This window comes from Gorilla gorilla, chromosome 14 (assembly GCF_029281585.2).
Source record: "Gorilla gorilla gorilla isolate KB3781 chromosome 14, NHGRI_mGorGor1-v2.1_pri, whole genome shotgun sequence".
NCBI lineage: Eukaryota > Metazoa > Chordata > Mammalia > Primates > Hominidae > Gorilla > Gorilla gorilla.
The window spans coordinates 87,265,910-87,290,958 of NC_073238.2; the positions used below are offsets into that span (position 1 = coordinate 87,265,910).

General features: G+C 37.7%; 1 non-coding gene across 1 annotated transcript; it reads left to right on the forward strand.

Moving 5' to 3' along the window:
- The first annotated feature begins 24,153 nt into the window (after positions 1-24,153).
- Positions 24,154-24,284, forward strand: LOC115930477 (small nucleolar RNA SNORA9). The gene has a single exon (XR_004067113.3). It is a non-coding gene; the product is annotated as a small nucleolar RNA SNORA9 (small nucleolar RNA).
- The last annotated feature ends 765 nt before the right edge of the window (positions 24,285-25,049 follow it).

Below are 25,049 nucleotides of genomic sequence, written 5' to 3' on the forward strand. Positions count from 1 at the left end.
CCTTGAAATATCTGGGATTATTAATTTTTTTTTTACCACTAACCAACTTTTTTAAAAAGGAAAACTGTGTGACTAAACTTCTTGTACTTTCTTACACACTAACCAATTGTGTGCCCTTAGACTGGCCATCTAACCTTTCTGGACCTCAGTTTCTTCACCTATAAAATAAGAGAATTAGCCCGAGTGCTTTCTATAGGCTCTTTCAGTTCTAAAATATGATTTGGTGCTACGTATTTATATAGCTTAATCTTTCTGCAGATTTCAAAATCTCTCAAGAGACTCTCATTAGTATTCTTAATATTGCGGTGAGGAAGGCAAGTGGCAAGGTTTATTATCGCCATTTTTTAAAAAAGAGACGAGACATTTTGCTGACATAGCACTCTTGACCAAGTAAGGACTAGAAGTTAGGTGTCCTGATACTAATCAAGAACTCTGTTAAGCCACTTTGCTACTAAACTAAATGGAAAGTCTCTGATGAATAAAATATTCTGTGCTCATGGAAGGAAAATATAGTTTGATCATCTTACAGAGACGTAATGGTTTAAAACAATGATTTCCAAACTGTAGCCCATATAATATTCCAGGTAGTTTTCTCAGGTCTCATTGACATGTCCCTATACATATTTTCTCTTTTCTGAGACAAGTATCAATATATGAATCTACTAACATGGGAGAGTGTTAAAGAACATCTTCAAAAAAAGTAAGAAGAGTGTCTGAGGTAATAATAATTAAATTTCCAATAGAATATTTGCAGAAAATAAACCATACAGTCCATATTAATACATTGAAGTGTTAACTAAAAATCATACATATCAATGAAATGAGATTATCATCCAATAAATAATTCAAACCATTTTTAATAATAGTATGTCTTTATTAAGAACTATGAAGAGTCTAAGATTTTACCATATTTGCACGCTAGCAAGTTAGCCTGCCATCATTTCATAGGTGCTGGCAGAAGACATGATACCCCTAGGTCAGAGACAAAGGATGTTACTACTATCAGTAACAGAAATAGCCAGAATATCATTATTTTTGCTTTGGTTTCCCAAATTACAGTCCCCATAGGGCAGTGCAAAGAGGGACAGGTGACCCTGCACGTGCATAATATTGTATTAGAGGAGAGAAAATCTCAGCTCAGGAATCCTAAATCATTTATTGTAATAAACAGTAAGCATGTCTGCCCTTTTCTCCAGGAGGTGATACTATCTCTAACTCCTAAAGCTGTTCACCTATACAAACACGCCTGAAAAGATAATCCAAAACAAAATCAGTCAATGCTTCTGTCTGCAGAGAGTGCAGAAATACAAAAGACTCATGGAGAAAATCTCCTAACAATATTTTCTGATTTCATTGCACTATCTGTATATCTGTTAATTCTGAGAATTCTTAAGTACTCAACATAAATAATGTAAACAATATTGAGGAAGAATAGGATATCCCCCTCCCCTCCCCACCCCATACTCCTACTGGATGTCTCCTTGGTTCTGCTCCATCCCGATAGTTCAAAAAATTCAAAGCCAATAAGTAACTTCTTTGGTTCACACCTTTCTGCCTTACTTTCATTCATTTCCACTTATTAAAGTGGAAGCCACATGTATGGTGGGTAAGCACGCATTCTAGAGTCAGGTGTAGCAGATAAATCCTGGAAATGCTGCCCACTATCTGTAGTGCTTTGGCTTGGTTATTGAAGTCCTCTGTGTCTCAGCTTTCTCATCGGTAAAAGGAGGGTGATAACACCTACTTCTTAAAGTCTGGGAGAAGATTAAAACAGTTCTTATATAGGAAGCTCATAAAACAGTGCCTGGCACATACACATTTGATGAAACTTTTGTTGATCAGTAAACTTTTTTTAGGTTAGCTAGGAAAGCTTATTCATCAGCAAACAACTTACCAAATTGCCGAAGTTAATGATATGTTATTAAATCATTGACAACATTAGGGGAAATGTGGATAATGAACAGCGCACTTTTTTAGAATCTACATATCATTCCTAGTTTGTTCTTATGAACTGAGTGAGAAAGAAGGGAAAAAATTTAATCTAACTCATATGTTATAAAGAAAATTATTTTAGAATAGTTTATTGTATTAGATATATCTCCTTAATTAATAAATAAGCACTTTCTTCAGTGTTTGAGATTTAAAACTGCTAATTTTGTTTCTTAAAAGATTGTGAGATTATGATGCATAAGCTGTGACCTTCCCCTCTGTACAGAAAAAGTCTGGTTTTGTGGAAATATAAATTATTATTTTAAGTGGAAATGTGAAGGCCTTAAATGTGGTACAATGAAGAGTTTTTATTTTTATACGAAGAAATATAAAACAAGAAGTAAATAAATGGCAATGACATTTTGAAAATGACATTTCAGAATATTTAAAGGACCACAAGAACAATAAGTACATCTTGTGTGCAACTGTCTTTGAAGTTCTAATCTCAGTTCATGCCACTAAATCATCAAGGAAGATTATTTTTAACTTGTTATATAAAGGCTTTAGAAAAAAATCAAGAAGTGCTCTCTGAGTATGAAATGTCAAACAGAAAGAAGTATTTGTACATTCTGAGTGTACTAAGGTGATATATGTGTGGATCATGGAGAATTAATTTATCCCAAATTTTCCAAAAGAGTAAGAAAAGATTTACGGAATGGGAATGACACATTTTCCTAAACATTTTCTTTGAGATGCTTTGTAAGTGGAATACTTGCGTGTGGCTAAACCACAGTACAGATTTAACTAATCAACAAAATATTGTCACTGATATTGAACCTGATAAGAGGCCCCTCTGAGAAGAACACCAGCATCCCTATAGTCCCAGAGAAGAGCTTTAACACCAGACAGAGGAAGGACTCTGCAATCCCTCTGCAACCCCAATCAATTTGCTCCTTTCCATAAGTCTTTTTCCTCTCTCCCTTCTCTCCCACCTTTCTCTCATTTTCCTCTTGCCACCTCTCTCAAGAACACACACAGATCTCTATGTTCTTACCTCTCTTAATCTAATCTATCTCTTTGCCTACAATTAAAATTTTCAGGGTGTCTTCCTTTCACCTAAAATAAATAATGACATGTATAATAAGTACTTTCTCCACATACTGAATTTCATCAAATTATTGGTCAACATTTTGACTGTAAACATTTCCATACTTTGGGTCAGTGTGAGATCCTGCATTCATCATCTTTCTTCCAAGAGAGTGAATTGCTCTTTCAGTAGTACACTGTCTACCTTTCTTTAATCATGTCTTGAAATTTTTATTTTTATAATGGGAAACATAAATGGTGCCATCTCTGCAGTTGGGGAGAAAATGGAAAGATCCAAATTTCTCTCACACTTTAATGTGTGTGAGCCATGATCTACTTGTTAAAATTCTTGGATTGCTAATAAAAGTCATAATATACCAAATGGTGGTAATTTGGATGAAACAAGCATATCAATCATTGAGGAATGGGCTCATGGCTCTTTATCTGGGCAGAATCATTAAGTAGAATTTATGATATATAATGTATACTATTAAGCAGCTTCCATTAAACTTGCCTGCCAAACTCATTCTATATAGAGACAGTTCTAAAAGCAAGCTGTATGCAAGAGCGCCACCTATAGTAAAACTTCCACATTTATTTTACAATGTTAAAACCCAGAAAATTACTAGATTTTGAAACAGAAAATTTTAAAGGCAAGAATAATATCCAAGAAATGAGATTTATGGTTTAATGTATAAATAAAAAACCACCTCAAAAAAGAAATGGTAAAAAGTTTATTTCAATAAAAATATGAACATTATAAGACATGACTTTTTCTGTTTAAGGAAGAAATTGCTCTGATTTTCCAGATAATTTAAACGACAGGAATAATCTTTCTTCTAATTTAAATAAATAATAGTTCAAACAAAATTTTTACTACTTTTTAAATATTCTCTATTTTACTTTTTAACTTGCTTTTCACAAACTGCTTTTTTTGAAACCTGAAAACAATAGCTATTGAAAGCACAAGTAAACTTCTTTCTGATGTTTAATTTTTCAGAAAATACATCCCTCAAGTACTTTACCTCAGCATATATGTAAGAGAATGCTAAGGAAATGGTGACTAGAAGTACTGCTGGAGAAATGTCCTTTAGGAGTTGACATCCACAGAAATTTAATCTTAAATACTTGTTACTTTGACCTAAAAGCTAATTACGAGGGAGTTGAGCCAAAAAGTGAGATGAACAAAAAGAAATTTCATTGGTATTACAGAGATAGTTGCCAGAAACAGCTTACAAATCATGAATCTATGCAGAGATGAAAAGTTGAGTCTAAATTATTATTCGACCGGGTCCTTAAATCAATGGAGAGCAAAAAATGATTACAGTGGACCTTTAATTTTCAACTATAAAAAGTCAACATGGTGGCATGTCCAACAGTGTTTTACTGCAGGTCATTGAGCGAGAGAGAGAACTCTTTGCTTTTTCATCTCTAAAAAGAGTATGGTTTTTTGTTGTTGTTTAAAAAAAAACACATAAGCTAAAATAAATCGTTGCTGCAGATCACATAGGAAGCTGCTCAGCTCTCTGACCAAGTGTGGTTTGGCAGGAAGCAAACCACGAGGGGACGATGCCCTGCAGGTCCCCCTCGTTATCTCACACTTTGGCCTTTTGGCTTTTTGTGGGCCCATTGTTCATTTTGGTGAGGCTAGATTTTAAGTAGATTCAGGGCTCATCAAGCAAGGTGCCAAACAGAGAACACTACAAACTGATGTCCTGTGTTTGCAGAGCTGAAGGAGCTGGGACAGCAGCCGCCTTCCCACCATGCACTGTGACAGTGCTTCATCCTTGCCCTGGGAGGCCGCTTCCCAGGATGAGAGGATAATTCTCTCACTATAGCCCATTCAATCTTCAGCCTCTCGGCTGACGCTGCCAACAGAAGTGCCAATTAATGCCAATTACAATGGTGACTTTTCTGATATGGGCACCTACTCATATAGGCCATCAAACAGCCATCATATATTAATGACTGTCAGTCATTACCAATATGGGCGAAGTTTGAACTAGTGACCTAGAGGAGAACTGCTCTTTATCCTACTTCCAACTCCCTGAACCGTCCAATTCCCCTCCCCGTTTCTTGGCCAATGTTCTTAATTATAGTTTTGTACCTGAATAATGAATGTGCTACATTTTGACAGTGACAATTGCTGAAACTGTGACAGCAGAAATGCAGCTACTGTCTGCCATTTAGCTATCCCTGTCACAGCCTTCAGGCCAGCGAGGTCCAGCTCACACCTTCAGGGGGCACTACTATGTCCCTTGTCATTTAATCGAATGCATTTTTTATTTGTCTTTACTACTCCTTAGAAATAAGGAGAGCATTTTTATGCAGATAAATGTGTCACGAACTTCCATGCAGATGCTGCCATTAGTCCTTTCTTATCTGCTCATTATTTCGTATAGCCCTATGAGACAGAAACTCCCCGTACAATTAAATATGCTGCAAATTAATCTTGAAGTGCACCTTTCCGTTTCAAAAAGGAAAAGCAAGTTAAACACAATAAACATCCTAAATGATAGAAAAGTGTCCAGTTCCTTTTGTAAACACATCCCTTAACCTTTCTTTTCTTTAATCTCCTTTTAATCCAACCTGGGGTGCAAACCCCTAAATGACCCATTGCTGTCTGCTGTCTGATGTGGGTATTATCATGTTTTCAGAGACTCTGAGACTCACCTCATTTAATTCTCAGCACTGCAGCCCGCAGCAGTTAGGGCATCTATTTCATGTCTGCATTACTCCTAGATTTGGGGGGAAACATTTAGGAGAAAGAAAATGTTACTAAACCCCTCACTCTAACTTCCAAGGAGCCAGAATGAAGACCCAGCAGTTGCCCACATACCTCTCACATCAGAAGGGCAAAAGAAGTAACCAAATGTAAAATATATCGTGTTTCCAACTCCGTACGCTTTCTCTGAAAGTAGCACCAAAAGAAAATTTGTGGGAAAATATTCTAAGATTATACTTAACTACTTTACATCCATCATATTTTTTTAAATAGTAATTCCTTTTAAAATATTTAATTCCAACACATCCATTTGGAGGTAAAGGTTAAGTAATCTGCCCTGTTCACCTAGTGAGGCAGTGGCAAAATTAAGATTAAAACTCAAACCCAAGGGCTTTAACTCTTTTCTGAGGCTGTTTATGTTTGCAATCCCAGCAAGCTCTTCTGGGTGCTACACATACATAATTCCATGCAATTGGCAACTTGAAAAGAAAATATAATTAGCATCGTTCCGCAAAGAAGGAAAGGTAAGCCCCAGGGAGATAAGGAAACTGCCCAAGAGACCACAGTGTTTAAGCGGCAGAACAAGGATTGGAATCCAGGCATGGCTGTCTCCAAAGAACATTATTCGACATATCACGTGACTTTGAGTCCTAGGGCGATTTATTTGAGAAGCAGCTCAAGGTTCCTTAGACCAATTCAAATCACTGTACAAAATCCTCAGGCAGCCTCTGAATCTTTGAGATGTCAAGTCACTCCAGGTTACCCTAAAGTAAATCAGGACAGCAGCATCCAATACTAACCAGAGTGATGTGGTTGGGCTGTGTCTCCTCCCAAGTCTCATCTTGAATTGTAGTTCCCATAATTCCCACGTGTCATGGGAGGCACCTAGTGGGAGATAATTGAATCATGGGGGCAGTTTCCCCCATACTGTTCTTGTGGTAGTGAATAAGTCTCATGAAATCTGATTGTTTTATAAGGGGTTTCCCCTTTCGCTTAGTTCTCATTCTCTCTTGCCTGCGGCTATGTAAGACACGCCTTTCGCCTTCCGCCATGATTTTGAGGCCTCCCCAGTCACATGAAATTGTTGAGTCCATTAAACCTCTTTTTTTATATATATATAAATTACCCAGTTTTGGGTATGTCTTTATCAGCAGCATTAAAACGAACTAATACATACAGCAGAAAACACTCTGGTTTCCATTTTTCCTCAGTGATGCTGATGCCATGTTGTGTTTTCCTTTAACACTCCAAGAACATAAATCCAAAAGGGCACCATCTAATAAGACTTTAACTAAAATACAGTCATATTGTCACTATTATTAGTGACCATTCACTATTGTCTACTGAGAGCTTTCCATACATTATATGCTATTAATTCTCACAAAGTGTATTATTATCCTGTTTGATGGATGAGTAAACTGAGACTCAGCCAAATTCAGCAAGTTGGCCAAATACACTAAACTCAAGTGAGGAGCTGGGCCCAGGATTCTCAAACTCCAAAGCTCTTTTTCACTGCACTGTTTCCCAACAAGATTTTTGTTCACATAGCTTTCTGTGTTTATTTATTTTGGGGGAGAAGGGACAGAAGAAAAGTCCCAGGAGGGTATTTCTAAATAGGCTAAGGAATCTGTCTTCAGCTCAGCAGAATAACAGGTGGAAAAGTATACGGAAAAATATTTTTGAAAGTATCAACCGCGGGAGAAAAATATCAAAAATATCCTAAGATGACTCTTTTATCTTGGCAGCTTATTTTAAACGACAAAGACATTTCCAACCTTGAGAGAAGATTGGGTTAAAAAACTGCCAGTATACACACAGTAAACAGACTACAGAGGTCTAGAAAAATAAATAAATACGAGCAATCTCTGTCCAACCTCACCCTGCTTCTTAAAATAGTAACTCCATCAGCTTGCCTGCAAGATAGAAGAAACTTCCTCAAAGACAAGTCATTGGTTTCTGAAAACCATGTGTTGAGCGGTCCCTTGTACCACGCAGAACAAGCCCAGACACAGCATTTCCTGTAGGTGAAACATATTAAGACTCGAGAGTCCCTCCAAGTACTGCATGAATATATATATATGAAATATTATAAATCATCCTGGAGATAATTTTTTCCTTAACACTGAAATGCTAATCCTTGATGAGGCAGATCTTCAAAGGGCACAGCATCATAGCACTATGAGACCATTCTGGACCAAATACAAAGAAATTAGTGTGGAAGATAAGCAATTTTAAGGTCACAGTAAGGAAACATCTAAGAGTCCAGGGATCATAAATAGTACAGGGGTGGAAATGCAAAGTCATGAAAGATGAAAGGAAATAATAAAATGTTTGTGATTTCAGGAAATTTGACTTTGAAGAAATATGCCACACCCTAAGGAATTCACTAATAAAAACTCCACTGCTGAAAAGCAGGCATTACTTGTTGGTACAACTGAAACCAAACAGCTTCTGACTTTGTGGGGCACAATTTCAACAGTTTTCTGACATCTTCTCTTTAGAAATGACTAAGGATAGCTTTTAAAATAACAAAAGTTTTATTTTTATTTTTGTTTTCTTTTTTTTTTTTTTTTAGCAACAATCTTGCTCTGTCACCCAGGCTGGTGCGCAGTGGCATGATCACAGCTCACTGCAACCTCAGCCTCCTGGGCTCAAGTGATCCTCCGGTCTTAGCCTCCCAAGTAGCTATGACTACTTGGCCTGGCTAATTTTTTATAGAGACACAGTCTTACTATAACAACAAAATTTTAATGTTTCACTCTTGAAGCCAGACAAGAAAATAAATAAGGATGGGGATTTTTTTTAAAGAACGTCATGAAAAGATGGGAACATGAAGAATGAAAAAGAAGACTTAGGTGCCAAACAAACTAGTTTAAATTTAAGAGAAAAATTAAAATGTAAAGACTGAGCTGTGTACATGAGTCTTCTCTGTTCCCACTCATAGGAAAACTAGCAATTCCTCATCTTTTAAGACCTTCCCCTAATTACAAATCTTATCTCAAAGCGTTTTTTCTCATTGGCCTACATTGTTCTTTCTAAATTTGACTGTATTTTCCTTTCTCTGGCTACATTTGGAATGCTACTATTTCAACTTTAAACAGTTTGTATGCAAGATGTTGTTTTATGTAAAGAAGGAAAAAGATTGACAAATCTAAACCAAACAGGGAAGAATTATAAATATTTTGCTTCACTATTGCAGCTTTCTCCATATGCCTCAAATGAACATTTCTAATCAAGCTCCACTTCTGCAGAAAGCTTACCAACAAAATACATCTTTATTTGTATGTAACATGTGTAAATGTAATTAGCTTTTTTAAAAGAAACAATTGAAATACGATGTTTATGGAAAGAAACTGATGTGTTTTTTTTCAAATGAAATCTGAAACTGCACAGGATATTGACAGACTGATGGCTGGGTCTGTTGCCAGAAGCTGGTTAGGAAGCTGGTATGAAGGTCACTAATTTCATTCTGTTTTATTTCAATGGGACCTTGAAACAAAGAACAGTTTTAAATAGACAGTGAGGAGGGATGGATTATTAAACTAGTGCTTTACCATCAGTTTTGTGTGATTTTTAAAAATAGAAGACAGTATTTTACCAAAACATATGTTCTAAATTTTATCATAAAAGTAAAATGGCTGAGAACAAGATAAGGAAATAACATTTGTAGCAGTGACTGATTTTTATTTTTGCAATGTTTCTTGCATTTTCCTTTCTATTTCCCAAAACGATTATAATTTGCAGCAAATCAGCTAATGTTTTTTGATCTGAATGTCTGGGTTGTGTAGAGGGTACTCTTTGGGAAACTTCTGTACTTTCTCCCCTTACTTCAATAGCCTCTCTCAGATACTGTCTTTTGTTTTGTCAGCTTCATTTTTCTCATTAGTTAACAATGGAATCACACTAAGGCAATCCATTTCTCCACAACGGTTACTGAGAAGTGATTTTTTAATAAGATTAACTTGTTTAGAGAAGGGAAAGAGTATTATACGTGGTATAATATAACACAAAATATTTGTATTGTTTTTGTCTTTTATTAGAGTAAATAACTCTGAGTAAACTCATAAATGATCTGAGTTGTGTGATATGCATGAAATTACTACACACAGTAGAATTATAGTTTAAAGAGATGTCATTAAAATCTAAATACACAACCTTAGAACTTGTATTTAGTTTTTCTAAAAAAGTAAAATTGCTTTTTTCAAAATGAGAATTTATTTTAAAATATACATTATCCTGCTGATACACACACACACACACACACACACACACACACACACACAGGTGGACTGAGAGGATAAATCTAGTAAATAGCACAAAAGGAAATTAACTGAAAAATAAATCAGTCAAAAAAATCAAAAGAAGTCCTAAAGTGCTCTAGTGAATAAACATACAAATCCAAATGATAAATCCAGAAAGAGGCATAAATATCAGATAGGACCTCCAAAGCCCCGTTAGTCTCAAGTTGCCATAGGTTCCCTGTTACCTGAGTTACCACCAGGCCTGGGCAGTGTCAAGAACCCTCTCATAATACCAGGGCCAAACCCAACCTTTCAGAAACAGTATGGCCAGCTCAGGCTCTAAAAATACAATCCACTGAGGGCCTGCCTTCCCCAGAAGAGAGAAGAGAGTGCTTATGTTCCCTCTTCATCTACAAAACTCTTCTCCATTAAACAACTACTTTCAAAACCACTAGTCGGAGGACAGCATTACCTGGTCCTGTGGACTGAATGTTTGTCCTCCCAAAATTCATATGTTGAAACCCCAGTCCCCATCGTCAAGGTATTTCGAGGCAAGGTCTTCAGTAGGTAATTAGGTAACAAGGGTAATCCCTCATGATGGGAGTGGTGCTCTTTATTGTTTATTTTTCTTTTTCTGAGATGGAGTCTCACTCTGTTGCCCAGGTTGGAGTGCAGTGGTGCAATCTTGGCTCACTGCAACCTCCACTTCCCAGGTTCAAGTGATTCTCCTGCCTCAGCCTCCTGAGTAGCTGGGATTACAGGTGCATACCACCACACCCAGCTGATTTTTGTATTTTTAGTAGACATGGGGTTTCACCATGTTGGCCAGGCTGGTCTCAAACTCCTGACCTCAGGTGATCCACCCACCCGGGCCTCCCAAAGGGCTGGCATTATAGGCATGAGCCACTGCACCCGGCCTTAAAAGTGCTCTTAAAAGAAGATAACTTCTGCATGCTCTCTCTCTCTCTCTCTCTCTCTCTCTCTCTCTCACTCTCTCTCTATTTTTCTCTCTGCCATGTGAGGCACAGCAAGAAGAGAGCTGTCTATAAGCCAGGAAGGTAGTCCTCACCAAAACCCAACCATGCTGGCACTCTGATCTCAGTTCCGTCCTCCAGAACTGTGAGAAATAAATGTTAGTCCCTACGGCACTCAGTTGATAATATTCTTGTTACAGCACCGTAAACTAAGATATTTGGTTTGACACACCAGTGATGGGTTAATTTTTCACTTATCTATAGTATCCCTCACTAGCAGCACTTTTTCAAATATTAGCTAAAAACTCCCTCCTTGCAGCTGCCAGACCTCTGGGACATCTGGTGTTCATGGGACTGAAGGCTGAGAATCAGTTTCCCTTGTCCCTCACTAGGCTCAAGGCTGGGCTTGCTCCATGTTGTCCCAAGACTGCAACTGCAATTGCTGTACCTTGTAGCAATTCCTCTGACTTAACTCTGCCTTCCTGCTGTGTAGCTAGCAGAACTGAACAGTTCCTGGCACGACTCTTGCCGCATAAGAGGGCTGGGTACATCTCTGTAGTGTTTGCTTTTTATGCCGATCCCACTAAAATCTTACATTTTCACAGCTCTTTCTTTGTCCCCTCTTCTAATGACTCACTTCACAATGCCAGGATTTTTACCAGCCCAGATGGGGCAGGGGCTTGCGGGGGGTGTTTCACTGCCTTGGAGGCAGCAGCAGAGAGAATAGCTCAGCAAGTCCTGCGTGTGCAAGTTCTACCATCTTACTTCTTCTGGCTCTTAAACTCATAAGGTACGATACTTACCAGCCTACTTTAAATAAGGACAAGCATCTATAATGCCAGCACTTTGGGAGGCCGAGGCAGGCAGATTGCTTGAGCCCAGGAGTTTGAGACCAGCCTGGGCAACATAGCAAAACCCCATCTCTACCACAAAATACAAAAAAGTACCCAGGTGTGGTGATGCACACCTGTAGTCCCAGCTACTAGGAAGGCTGAGGTAGGAGAATCACCTGAGCGCGGGAGGTCAAGGCTACAGTGAGCCATGATCGCACCACTGCGCTTCAGCCTGGGTGACAGAGTGAGACCCTGTCTCAAAAAATAATAATAAATAAATAAATAAGGCTATCTTCCCCATGATATCTGTGGAGTACCAGGTCCCCTAGGCTTTCTCCTGCAGGCCCCTAAGCTTTTCTTGCTCCTGAAATACATTTTTATGTGATCCCCAGAGCACCCCGTCACCAACTTCCCTGCTCATCTAATCTAAGCTAGCAGGCACATTTTGTAGGCCTCATAGCTCTGGGGTACCCAAAATAATTTATCTTCTCATTTTCTTCTGGTACCCACTTAGCTATCAGATTGCATGTTTTTACATAGGTATTTTAATCAATTAATTGTCCAAAATGTCCTTGCTGACAAAAAGAAAATGTCCCTACCATAGGGGAAAAATTCATTAAAAATTTTAAAGGACCCCAGTGCTTTTATAACACAGTTATATAACAGCTTATAAGCTCTTTGGAAATTTACACACACACACACACACACACAGAGAGAGAGAGAGAGAACCATAACAATGCCAGTGACTAGAATCTATAATCAGCATTGATAATCTCTTAAACTTTTTATTTGTTGTATATTAAATTCATGAAAGAATATTACAGTGGCACTGCATCTCATGATTTTAACATATGAGGCATTCACTTACATATCTTGCTCTTCAGAATTTCTGATTAAATGTTTTAATTTAAATGGAAAATAATATTTAATGTAATATCCAGCCTAAAGTGTCCCTGAAGCTTCAATTGCAAACAATCATAATAAAGAATGTTCTTGTTTAATCTACAAAATAAGTACATTTGATTTTAATTACTTGGATAATGACCAAGCAAGTACATCAGGCACATCCCTTCCAAGAGATAATGAAAGACACAGAGGAGCAAACAATATTCCTGCGAACAGACCATCACATTCTGACTCTGAGGATGACTCCACTAATGAAAATCTGTCTTTGCAAATGACTCATCTTCTGAAGACTGTTCTGAAGATGTTGGAAATCAGAATGATGCATGTGAAAATGAAATTAATCAATATGAAGATGGGGAACAGCAGTCTATCACAGAAGGGCTGTTTGATAATAATGAAATTGAGGAAACAGTCAGTGGTAGAGAAACAAATGAAAGCACAGGAAATGTCAATGATAATAATGAATAAGTAACTAATTCTTGAAATTCAAGAGGAAGAGTTAACAAACAAAGACAAATCATCATACAGACAGATGACAAAGACGTGAAACTACATTTGCTTTTAAGTTTATTCCAAGTTTCTAAGGATATTAAAACACTAATATGGTAGTAAATGTAATAGGAAGAGAGGTCTAAAATTTTCAGAACTTTGTATCAGCTGGGAAGCTACAAGAGTGTCCAGTTTGGCTGAAGCAACAGAGCGTAAGAGGCAGCAGTGGGAGATAAGACTAGAAGGTTCTACTGGATTTCCAGGAGGCATTTGAAATGTCAGTATGAATCCTCTTCTTTAATTGCCCTTGCTTGTTTTTAGATTACATTTGTTCCAAACCCACAGTCCTACCCTAGTACACTTTAGCTTCTCACAACAGTATGAGAGTTCTCACTCTGTCTTCAGCTTCAGTTCTAAATGCAGTCTTTAAAATGTAGATTTTCAAAATCCCAACTGCATGGTGTTTATCAATTTCATTTCCCTCATAAGTTCTATTATTTGTAACACCAATGGAAAATTCACACAACCATGTAATGGTACCTGGAGAAATTATAGTTTCCCTGCACATCTGAAAGGCAGATGCCTTTGGACTGTTTTGAATGCTGTCTACAAGATTCTTACATAGCGTATAAATAATCTGTTCTCTATGCCATAAATTCCCTTTTCTCACTACAAAATTCTCCACTTCAAAAGAATCACTTGAAACCAAGGCTGTTTAGCCTAGTAAGCTATGATTTAACTCAGCCATGCCCTCTAAATCTTAGGTACACTGGCCAACAGTTCCTATTTGCTCATACTATCACAATTGCATATAGCACAGACTTTAGTTTTTTGTTTATTTCTTGTGTTTTTGTTTTTGTTCTCCAAACCTAACACATTACATTTGGATGTCATTTCTTCTTGTCCTATGACTTATTTCTTCAGGCTAGACTTCACTCAACCTACATCCCAGCATTTAACACGTAACAAGTGTAAAAAAGTGAAGGGAAATTACACTGGATCCCAATCAACGTAGGAATTGGGATGGAGAAGAGAGAAAAGCAGTAGGTAACTACATTATTGTGTGCAAATATGACTTTAATTCAATTATTTTAATTCAATTTTTTAAAATACATTGGAGGAGACATTTAAATTAAGAACTGAAACACTGCAATTGGATTTGGCATTTAGATCATTTGTTAGATTTCCTAGGTCATTTCTGTGAAGTTGTAAAAGCATAAACCAGGTAGCAGTGTGTCCAAGCATGAATGAGAAGTGAAAGAGTAGGGACAGGATGTACGGCCAGCTCTTTCAAGACATTTCAAGACACAGTAAAGAAGAGAGCTAAAACTGTGATTAGAAGATCAGGTGAGGACTTTCTGCAGAATGAGAAATCATTGAGAGCATATATAAGCTGATGAGAAGAAGCAAACAGATAAAGAAATATTAAAGATACAAGGGAATGGTGAACCAGATGATGGAACACTTCCTCTGTACCAGTACCTGGAAAGGGTACTGGCTATTTAAGATGAATAAGCACTTAGCTGCCTTTAAGAAAACTGAGGGGCTAAGAGTCGAGAAAGATGACATCTGTCCAAGGTGTTACAAGAGCATAGAGGGCATTCGCACTGTCAAGAAGAGTCCAAAAAGCTTCACAAAGGAAGTTAGACCAGTAGAGGAAAAAGTGAATGAAAATTGTAGGCAAAGAAAATAGTAAGTGAAGGGTACAGTGGTGTGAATGGATATAATATTTGGGTAATGTATTTAATAGAAAATAATCTATGTGAGTAAATGCTGAAAAAATTGAGTGAAAAGATACATTGGGGCCAGAGAGTAAAAAATTTTGTATGTTGTTTTAAAGAGTTTGAAATCAATCTTACATTCATTTATTCTTGAAACATTCTGAGAAGGGGTACTTTCATGTTCCATTTTATTTGGCTTTGTGTAGTTTTAATGCTCACTTTGATCATGCAGTATTTACGTAATAAAATAGTTAAAAGAAAAATAAAATTAAAAGCATCTATCAAATTTCTACCATTTGCCAGGCATTGGGCAAAAAATATAAACAAAATGAAATCTTTACCTTCCAGAAAGAAACAACATGAAAGATAAATAGTCGGGCAGGACCAAGTGACTTGCTTTGGCCAGTGAAATGTAGGTGGACATGATATGTGACGTGTGCCCACGTGGAAGCATTTAATTGCTGCTGTTTCATTGTCCAGCCTACTCTTTCCTTGCCATAGAAAACAAGAGAGAGGGCTAGGCACAGTGGCTCACGCCTGTAATCCCAACACTTTGGGAGGCCGAGGTGGGTGGAATACCTGAGGTTGGGAGTTCAAGACCAGCCTGGCCAACATGGTGAAACCCCATCTCTACTAAAAATACAGAAGAATTAGCTGGGCATGGTGGCACGCACCTGTAATCGCAGCTAATCAGTCAGGAGGCTGAGGTAGGAGAATCGTTTGAACCTGGGAGGCAGAGGTTGCAGTGAGCCAAGATTGTGCCACTGCACTCCAGCCTGGGCGACAGGGCAAGACTCTGTCTCCAAAAAAAAACAAAAAGAAAAAGAAAACATGAGAGAACATTTAAATCAGGAAGAGATATAACATTAAAGCAGCCTGGAATGTTAGATCCACACTGGTAGGATGGCACACTTTGTATAATTGAGAAAGAAACTATAGTGGATTAAGCCACAGAGATTTGGGGTTTGTTATTGCAGCATAACAGTCTATCCTGATGGATACACTGGGGCAACATCTAAGTCTTAGAAGTGATCTGTCCAGTATTTTTGGCATGAAACTTGTTAAATGCTTCATTGGTTTTCATCAGTCATGTAGTTCTCTGGATTTCCGGCAAATAAAAATTGGAAACCAGTGTTTTTTCAATACATAAATCCTCACTTAATTCGTATAGAAGCTTACCTTTTTTCCAGACATACAAACTTATAAATATTGCCAGAGTTGATATTATTGTGAGATATGCAGGGAATACTCACTTTAACACCAACGCAGTCCTTAACCTTCCCTCTCACCTTATTTCTCACAACTCTCATCACAAACCTGTGCTCCAGAAAACTAAACAACTGGATTTTCCCACATACGATTCCTTCCTCTATTTGTTAATGTATACTATTTCTTTTGCCTAGGATGCCTTTTACCTATCATCTAATATCCAAAGCCAGTAAATCACTTTTTTCATAAAGTATTTCATTGCTCCTTTACACACACACACACACAGACACACACACACACACACAGATTTCCCACAGGTAAAGGAAAGAAGAAAGAATGAAATGAAATTTTATCCAATACCTCATTATGTGCCTGGCACTATGTGTGGTATTTGATGTTCATCCTTGAACTCCTTGATCACTTTATCTGCTTCTTTTGTAGTATTTAAAACTCTATACCTAAATATGTTATATATATTTTTGTACCTTAATCATTTTTTTTTTTTTTGAGATGGAAGTCCCACTCTGTCACCCAGGCTGGAGTGCCGTGGCACAATCTCCACTCACTGCGACCTCCACCCCACTGGTTCAAGCAATTCCCCTGCCTCAGCCTCCTGAATAGCTGGGATTACAGGTGCACGCCACCACGCCTGGCTAATTTTTTTGTATTTTTAGTAGAGACAGGGTTTCACCATGTTGGCCAGACTGGTCTCGAGCTCCTGACCTCAGGCAATCCGCCCGCCTCAGCCTCCTGAAGTGCTGGGATTACAGATGTGAGCCACCGCACCTGGCCCTTAATCACTTTTAAGAATAAAATCAGTGTCATTTACAGAGCCCAGCATGAGAGCTGGCATATAGTAGACTCTCAATAACTTTTTTAAATGAATGAACTTCAAATATCTTTTGAAGGTCTTCTGTATATATTTATATGTAAGCTGGTTCTGAAAGGGAAGAAACCTGATTAGATATTAATATAATCCTTTGCCTCTGCTATTATGCTTGATTTCCTGGCTTTCAAACTTATTCCAATGCCAGGCTGCAGGATTGATTTAAAACCCCATTGCCCAAAAAGAAGCAGAGGGAGCTGGGACGCGATAGCCAAGGTCCCTTTTCCTTGTAAAGATATTTAGGGATTTTATCTGTTACTCGTATCTCAAGAACATGATTACTTAACACTCATAAAGTAAGACACACCGTACCAATGACATATCAGAAGACATGGGTAAAATTGTGGGAGGAAGCCCAGGGAAACAGTCAAACAGCTTTAGGCTTCACGGGACACTAATTAATCATTTTGGCCAGAAAGCCCCTCTCCCCATGGAGCATAATGTCTTCCAAGGAAGATTTGGATGAAACATTTCACCAGATGGATCCAGTACCTACATTAAGACTCTGCCACCCACACCCTTATGTATTCATTTATTTCTCCATGAAATATTTGAGAGTGTGTTGAGGTAGCAGAGCCTGTACTAACAGTGGACTAAAGAATATGTTGTACGACAACTCACCTCCAATTTTCATAGCTGAGTGTAAACGAAAATGGAGGCTCCTAATTAACGTTATGTCATCAAATAAACATCAAGCAATTTGCAGTGATTTAGATTTCACTTTTCCTCTTTTTGTCCAGTGAACTAGGGTGGCAGGATGGCATTGGCACACTAATCCTGCAAAAACTCAAGGCCTGTTTTGCACTGAGTTACTCACATTTAGAGAAATAGACATCTGCTTGACCTCAAAACCACACGGCCAAAAAAAAATCTTTAGAGTACACATTGCCTTTAGTCATTGTAGTGTAGTTAAGTTGTAAGTTACATAATAAGTATTGCTATTTTATAGATGCCCAAAAGACATGTATTATTTTCCCATTGCAGAGATGAGGAAAGTGAGGCTTAGAGAAGTTGTTACCCAAAGTTATTTGTCTTTTAGTGGGCAGAATTAATATTCAAATCCCGGTCTTCTATATCAAGAGCCCAGGCTCCTTCCAGAGCTACACTTCAGCTTATAGCACACTGCTTCATCATAGGTTTTGTTTAGAAGTCACATACATACATAAATATTCAAGAAACAGGTTGGACTTATAAAGAAGACATACATTTTTAAAAAAGATTTCAAAAACTTAAACTTCTGCTAAGAACATACTGTGATAAAAGAACTCAGGCAAAAAATATTAGTTTTTTTAACCTTAAAAATTAATAAATGTCAGCTTTGTTTTCAGGTATTTATAGCAAAGGTTAAAATAAATGTTGATAAATTAAGACTATTAACACAGACTGGTAATAGCCTAGATAGCAATTTAGTGACATTACCATCTTACACTTTAATGAAATAAAAACTTGAATTGATTGTGTAAGGAAAGACTCTCTCGTTTATTCCAATCTTAATATTATGGTTGATAATTTCACCAGCAGTCCTGATGAAAATATACCTGATATAACAACACCACAGGAAACTAATGATTGTCATGAATCTGCTTGTCGCTGAAGTACAAAGATACAGACTCATCAATCTTTTAAAAATTACTGAAAGCAAACAAGTGATCAGGACAAACAAATTATTATGTTATCATTGTTTCTATGTCTTCCACTTTATTTTTATTACCTTATTTCCTGGGGAAAGTGGCCAAAATATCTTTCAAATATTTGTATTTAATTTTAACCTTTACTATCTTGACTCCACAGAAGATTTTAAAGACTAAATTTCAGAAAATTTTGTCTAATTGTCATTGTGAAATAGCTCTTTAATCTTTTCCTCTTCATCAAAAGATAATCAGTAGTCACCTGATAAATAATACCAGTATTCATTTCTTAACGCAATGTTTTGCCTATTTTTAGGACTTCACAACTTGATTGTAAATTATTATTCAAATTGAAAAGTAGGCATACATGGCCATGTTTTTTTAAATACGTTTTGTTTTAGAAGTGTGTCTAAAACTCAAGATATATTTTGTTATTTATTTTATTACTTTACTTTGGTATTCCATAAATGAAATAAAACTCCAGTAAATTATCCAGAAAGTTCTATTGTTCCCATCACCTCTGAAGAAAACAAAACTAAACAAAATCAAACAAAAACATCTTACTGAAAGATAGTTGCAGGCATTTAGCTAACTGCCTCTATTGTAAACTTTTCTTTTTAATTAATGCATAATCCAAATATAACCAATTTGTCATCAGCAGAAACTAAATCTATGCATGTTGCATTCAGATAAATAGGAGAGGCAGGTCATCAAGCTATTTTTAAATGAAAATCAGAATATTTTTTATTTTATTACAATATTTATCCTTGTTTTTATAGAAGTCAACATTTTCATAATCTTCGACATGATCATGTTTCCTACCCTCATGGGATAGAAAGCATTGAAATATACAGAGTCTTCTCTAGTTCATTCAACCTCGATCACACTGGAACTAACAAGACTTCATAAGTAGAGTTACATAAAACATAGCATGACAGCAGTCATGAGTACAGATCTGGAGGTAGGAGACATAGACTCCTCCCAATATGATATGGCATTTTAGCATTTGGCTTCTAGTGTCAAATAAACAGGTTTGAAATCCAGTCATGGTAGTTAATAGCCAAGTAACATTAAGTCACTTAACCTCTTTGCCCCTCGGCTTCCTGGTCTGTACAATGGGAATAGTAAGAGCATCAATCTCAAAGTCCTGTTGTGAAGATTAAAGGAGATAAGATGTGTTAGTGATTAGTCCAGGGCTTGGCACATATGAAGCACCCAATACACATTAGTATTGTTGTTTCTAAAGACACAACCCTGTGTGTGGACAAAATAAGAATTTCTCTTTTTTTTTTTTTTTTTTTTTTTTGAGACAGGGTCTCACTCTGTCACCCAGGCTAGAGTACAGCGGTGCAATCTCGGCTCACTGCAGCCTCTGCCTCCTGGGTTCAAGCAATTCTCCTGCCTCAGCCTCCCAAATAGCTGGGATTACAGATGCCCAACACCACGACTGGCTAGTTTTTGTATTTTTAGTAGAGACGGGGTTTCACCATGTTGGCCAGGGTGGTTTTGAACTCCTGACCTCAAGTGATCCACCCACCTCAGTCTCCCAGAGTGCTGGAATTACAGGCATGAGCCACTGTGCCCAGCCCAACACATTAAGAATTTCAAACTGGAGTTAGAGCCATAAGCATTTCCCTAATCTTAGTGAATCTACATAAACAGGACAGTTAAAATTCTGGTTAATTGCAAAACTCAGGAAAGGATTCTAAATCAGTGACTTTTGCAGGATTATTGATAGCCATAATGTTGCTCAAGAATTTGAGCCAAAAATTTAGTATTCTTATTTTGACCTGCAGTTGGATCCTTACTCATTCCCACTACTAGTCAGTTGCCATTTGTCTCTCATTTTAAAATTTGTTGTTTGGTTGTTTTTCCTTGATCAATCCAATATTCATTTTTGGTATGTGAGATCCTTAATACTTACCTCACTAATTCCCAATCTCAGGGCTGTGAGACCCTGGGACACTATTAGGTCTCATAAGAGAGTAGAAATTCCATACGCCCACCCATGGTATTGTTCTTTAACTAAATATTATGTCTTCATATATAGGCAGTATTTTTCAAATGTACATAGATGCTGCTTTGCTTGATGATGTATACTAATCCCTCTCTTGACGACAAACTGGTCATGAATTCCTAAGAGTTTTAACTTTAGGAATGTCTCCTATTCTTCTGAACTTAACATGCATAGATTTAGTTTCTGCTCATGACAAATTGGTTATATTTGGATTATGCATTAATAAAAAAGAGAAGTTTACAATAGAGGCAGTTAGCTAAATGCCTGCAACTATCTTTCAGTAAGGTATTTTTGTTTAATTTTGTTTAGTTTTGTTTTCTTCAGAGACATTAACTTTAAAGACATTAGAGTAATGTCTCTAGAATCTTTCCTTAGCTTTCCATTCACACTGGCGCTGCCCTGAACCAGACCCTCACGTCCAAACTATACTTTTCCAGTATTCTTCTAACTGGTTCTCCAGACCTCAATATGGCTCAACTCTGGTGTGCTCCACATTGTCACTTGGTTCATGATCTGTAGCCTCAGTTCCTCCTCTCAAAAATGAATTATAAATCTAGTCACTCACAAGATCATTGGGAGGATGTAATGAATGGATTGTGAAAGTGTTTGATATAAAAATCTCTGAAAATATTAATTATTGTTAAGAGCAATTCTGATGTTAGCCAGGAGTGATTTATTTATTCAACGAAAATGTATCAATGCTTATTAGATATGTACAAAATGGTACACAAAGTGCTAGTGACAAAAATATCAATGAAACACAGTCCCTAGCCTTGAAGAAGCACAAAATCAATGTAGTGGAAACCCTTTATAGTGTATGTCCATCCCAGGCACTGGTTTTCCCTGCCCTGAGAACTGTTACCCATTCACAGTGTGGTCCTGTACAGACAGATAGGGATTATGTGACTCCATTCCCCTGGACAAAGTGGACTGGACTGGGATAGACATCTGAAATCTGATTGACCCACAAGCTGTGCTTTCTCTAGAGAATCTGAAACTGAGATTCTTAGACAGCCAATTAGTCACTGTCAGTGGTTAGAACTGCAAATCCTATAAATTTTGAGTTGTCATGTCTTGGGACAGGGAAGCCGAGAGGCTTCTCAGCAGAATAAGAAGAATCAATCTAACAAGAAAAAAGATACCTGGGTTTCTGGAGATTTTTTATTACTTAGTTTGAAAGGCAGGCGGGGTGCTACTATAATAAAGGCATATAGAACAAGCTTTGGAAGCCCAGAGATGGCTGCCAGTAACTGATTTTAGGATTGTTTTACAGAGGAGATGAGATTTGAGTTGGTATCTATTGCCACATCTTCTAGATCATCTGATCTGCTCACCAAAAGAGCCTTTCTCCAGCTCCCATGCTTCACTCGTGCCCCACTGTATTAGTCTGTTTTCATACTGCTATAAAGAACTGCCCAAGATGGGGTACTTTATAAAGGAAAGAGGTTTAATTGACTCACAATTCAGCATGGCTGGGGAGACCTCAGGAAACTTATAATCATAGCAGAAAACAAAGGGGAAGCAAAGCACCTTCTTCACAAGGCAGCAGGAGGGAGAAGTGCCAAGCAAAGGGAAAAGAACCCCTTTTTAAACCATCTGATCTCGTGAAAACTCACTCACTATCATGAGAACAGTGTGGGGGAAGCTGCCCCCGTGATTCAATTACCCCCACCTGGTCTCTCCTTTGACACACGAGGATTATGGGGATTACAATTCAAGATGAGATTTGGACTGGGACACAAAGCTCAACCATATCACCCACCCTCCTGAAATGGATTAGTTCCAAGCCCGGCTCTAGCATGCATTGTCACAACCTACTTAACTGGACCATATCAACTTGAACTCCAATATGCAACACTGTCAAAGGACTTTTGACAAGCAAGAGGACTAGGTCACCAGTTCTGTTTTAATTACTTGCCCAAGATCATACAGTCTTTAAGAGGTTTTGAATCCAAGTATTCTGATTCCAAATATACTTTTCCTGCCATTCTGGGGTACTGCAGAGCTCCTGTGAGGAGGTCAAGTGGCTATGGAGACACAGATTGAAGAATCTTGCAGAGCCCCACTGTCTACAGACTCAAGTCCAAATGCTTTGGCATGGTGTTTAAAATCCTCCACAATCTGGTTTCAATCGGTCATTCCCATCTATCCCCACACATGTCCACCACATCAGACTTTGGACAGCTTCTAAACTTGCCACCCATTTTCATGCCTGCCTTCATATTACTCTCTGAGAGCATAGCCTTTAACCCATTTCATGTATCTGCCAAGCCTTCTCCATCTACACACAGGCCTATTTCATTAGTCTCTCCTCTGCTGACTTTGCACTTTAGTCATTCTTCTAAAATAGTAGTTAACCACAAGTTCTCACTCCCCGTTATATTGGGAACCTATGCCAAATAAGCATCTCTCCAGAATCACAGTCAAACACATCTACCCAGGAAACAGGTAAAAGCAGAGACAGCCTTATAGAGGAAGAAAGTGGGTGTGATCTGAGGTGTTCCTAAAGACCATGCCAGCAGCAAAATATTTTTCCCATTCAAGTAGCACGGTGCCTGAAATCACACTATTAGGGATTTATTTCTTTGGGTCTAGCATTACTCGGTCTTCAATTAATATGAAAATGTTTAAATAACCTAAATGTAAATTAATTTAGAATACATTTCCTCTGTGACAAAAGGAGCTAAGCCATAGATGGAGCAGGTGCATAAGAAATGAGGTATAGAAAAGAGAGGAAAGGTCAAAGAAAGGGGATATTCAGATAGCAAAATAAAAATATACACTTGGCAGGGCTTAAGAATCATGCATTTAATTAATTAGAAAAGCAGCAACGGACATCACTATCACTGCTATCATGAGGATTTCATTTCCTTCTCTCAAAGAATTTGCTGCAATTGAAGGTTGAAACGTCATTTCAATTGATTTTTAATGCATGACAACTTACATTTCCTTTTGCCATCTTGCTGTTGCAATTGAGAAGCCACTGGCAATAGCATTAATAGATGAGAAAGTGCAATATACCCATTTTGTAAAAATAATTTGATAATGTAGTAGAAGTCAATTCAGTTTTTGGTCAGTTAGCACAAGAGATGCTAAATACCCATCACTTAGTTCTTCATGGTTACAAACAGCCTGAGGTTCTTTTTTATAGTGGCAACATGAAATGTGATAAAGCCTATGAGATCAAGGATAGAAGGAAGCTCAACCCCATTTTTGCTTTGCCATTAACCTGGTATAAAATATCAATCACATTGTTTAATCTGTATGTAGGTTTCTTCATCTGCAAAACTGGGGTAATAGTCCTGCTCCCTTCAAACAGCAGAAAGTGAGACATAGCTAGTTCAGTGTTTTAACACATAGAAACTGACCAATTTTATGATAAACAAGGTGAGTAAGATACATTCTTGGTCACAAAATGGCCTCATGACAAAAACTGTTTTATAAACAAATATGCATAATCTTTAATTTTCTAAAAGAAGGCATATCAAAAACAGTTTTAAAACAAATACTGGCAAGCCTCCAGCGTGCGTGGGTCTGTGGTGATGTGTGCATTCCTACACTGCTTGCCAGAACAGTATTGAAATAGTTGAGGGTTTGTCCTGCTCCATCCAGAGCAAGGTTATAGAAATTTCAGACAATTGCTTGAAAAAAATGAAAAAAAAGAAAAGAAAAGAAAACACACTTCCTGACTTCACATATAAAATAAAGATTTGTTTTCATTTTATCTTTTCTTCTGGAATCAATGCTGGTTTTTTGTTTGGGTTTGATTTGTTTTCTTTAGTCTTTTCTTTTCTTTTTTAGAGACAGGGTCTGTTGCCCAGGCTGGTCTGCATTGATGCCATCATGGCTCATGGTAGCCTCGAATTCCTGGGCTCAAGCAATCCTCCTACCTCAGCCTCCCAAGTAGCTGGGACTACAGGCATGCAGTACCATTCGCAGCTAATGTTTTTGTTTTTTCAATGGAGGCAGGGTCTTTTGCTTGTTGCCCAGGCTGGCCCTGAACTCCTGGTCTCAAGCAATCTTCCTATCTCAGCCTCAGTTTCAGGTTTTAACAGTTTCAATTAACAGTATACCAGTAGCAAATTTGTTTCTAGGAATATAAAGATCTGGCCTCATTACAGCAACAATAATAATAACATCAGGAAACAAAACACGTACTTTTCTGGCATGACTCCATTTAATTCACACAGTTAGTTTTACAGGTAAGGAAATGGGGAGTTAAAGAGTTTAAATAACTTGGTCACAGTCACACAGTCAGCGGAATCACAAAACTCAAAGCTACACTAAAGCCTCCCTATGTCCAGCTTGGCCACAGTGTTTCTGTCATTGGTGGACTTTCCTTCTGGTCTAGGCTGTTAGAGAACACACATCTCAGCTAGGCTCATCATAGCAACTAAGATGCAGG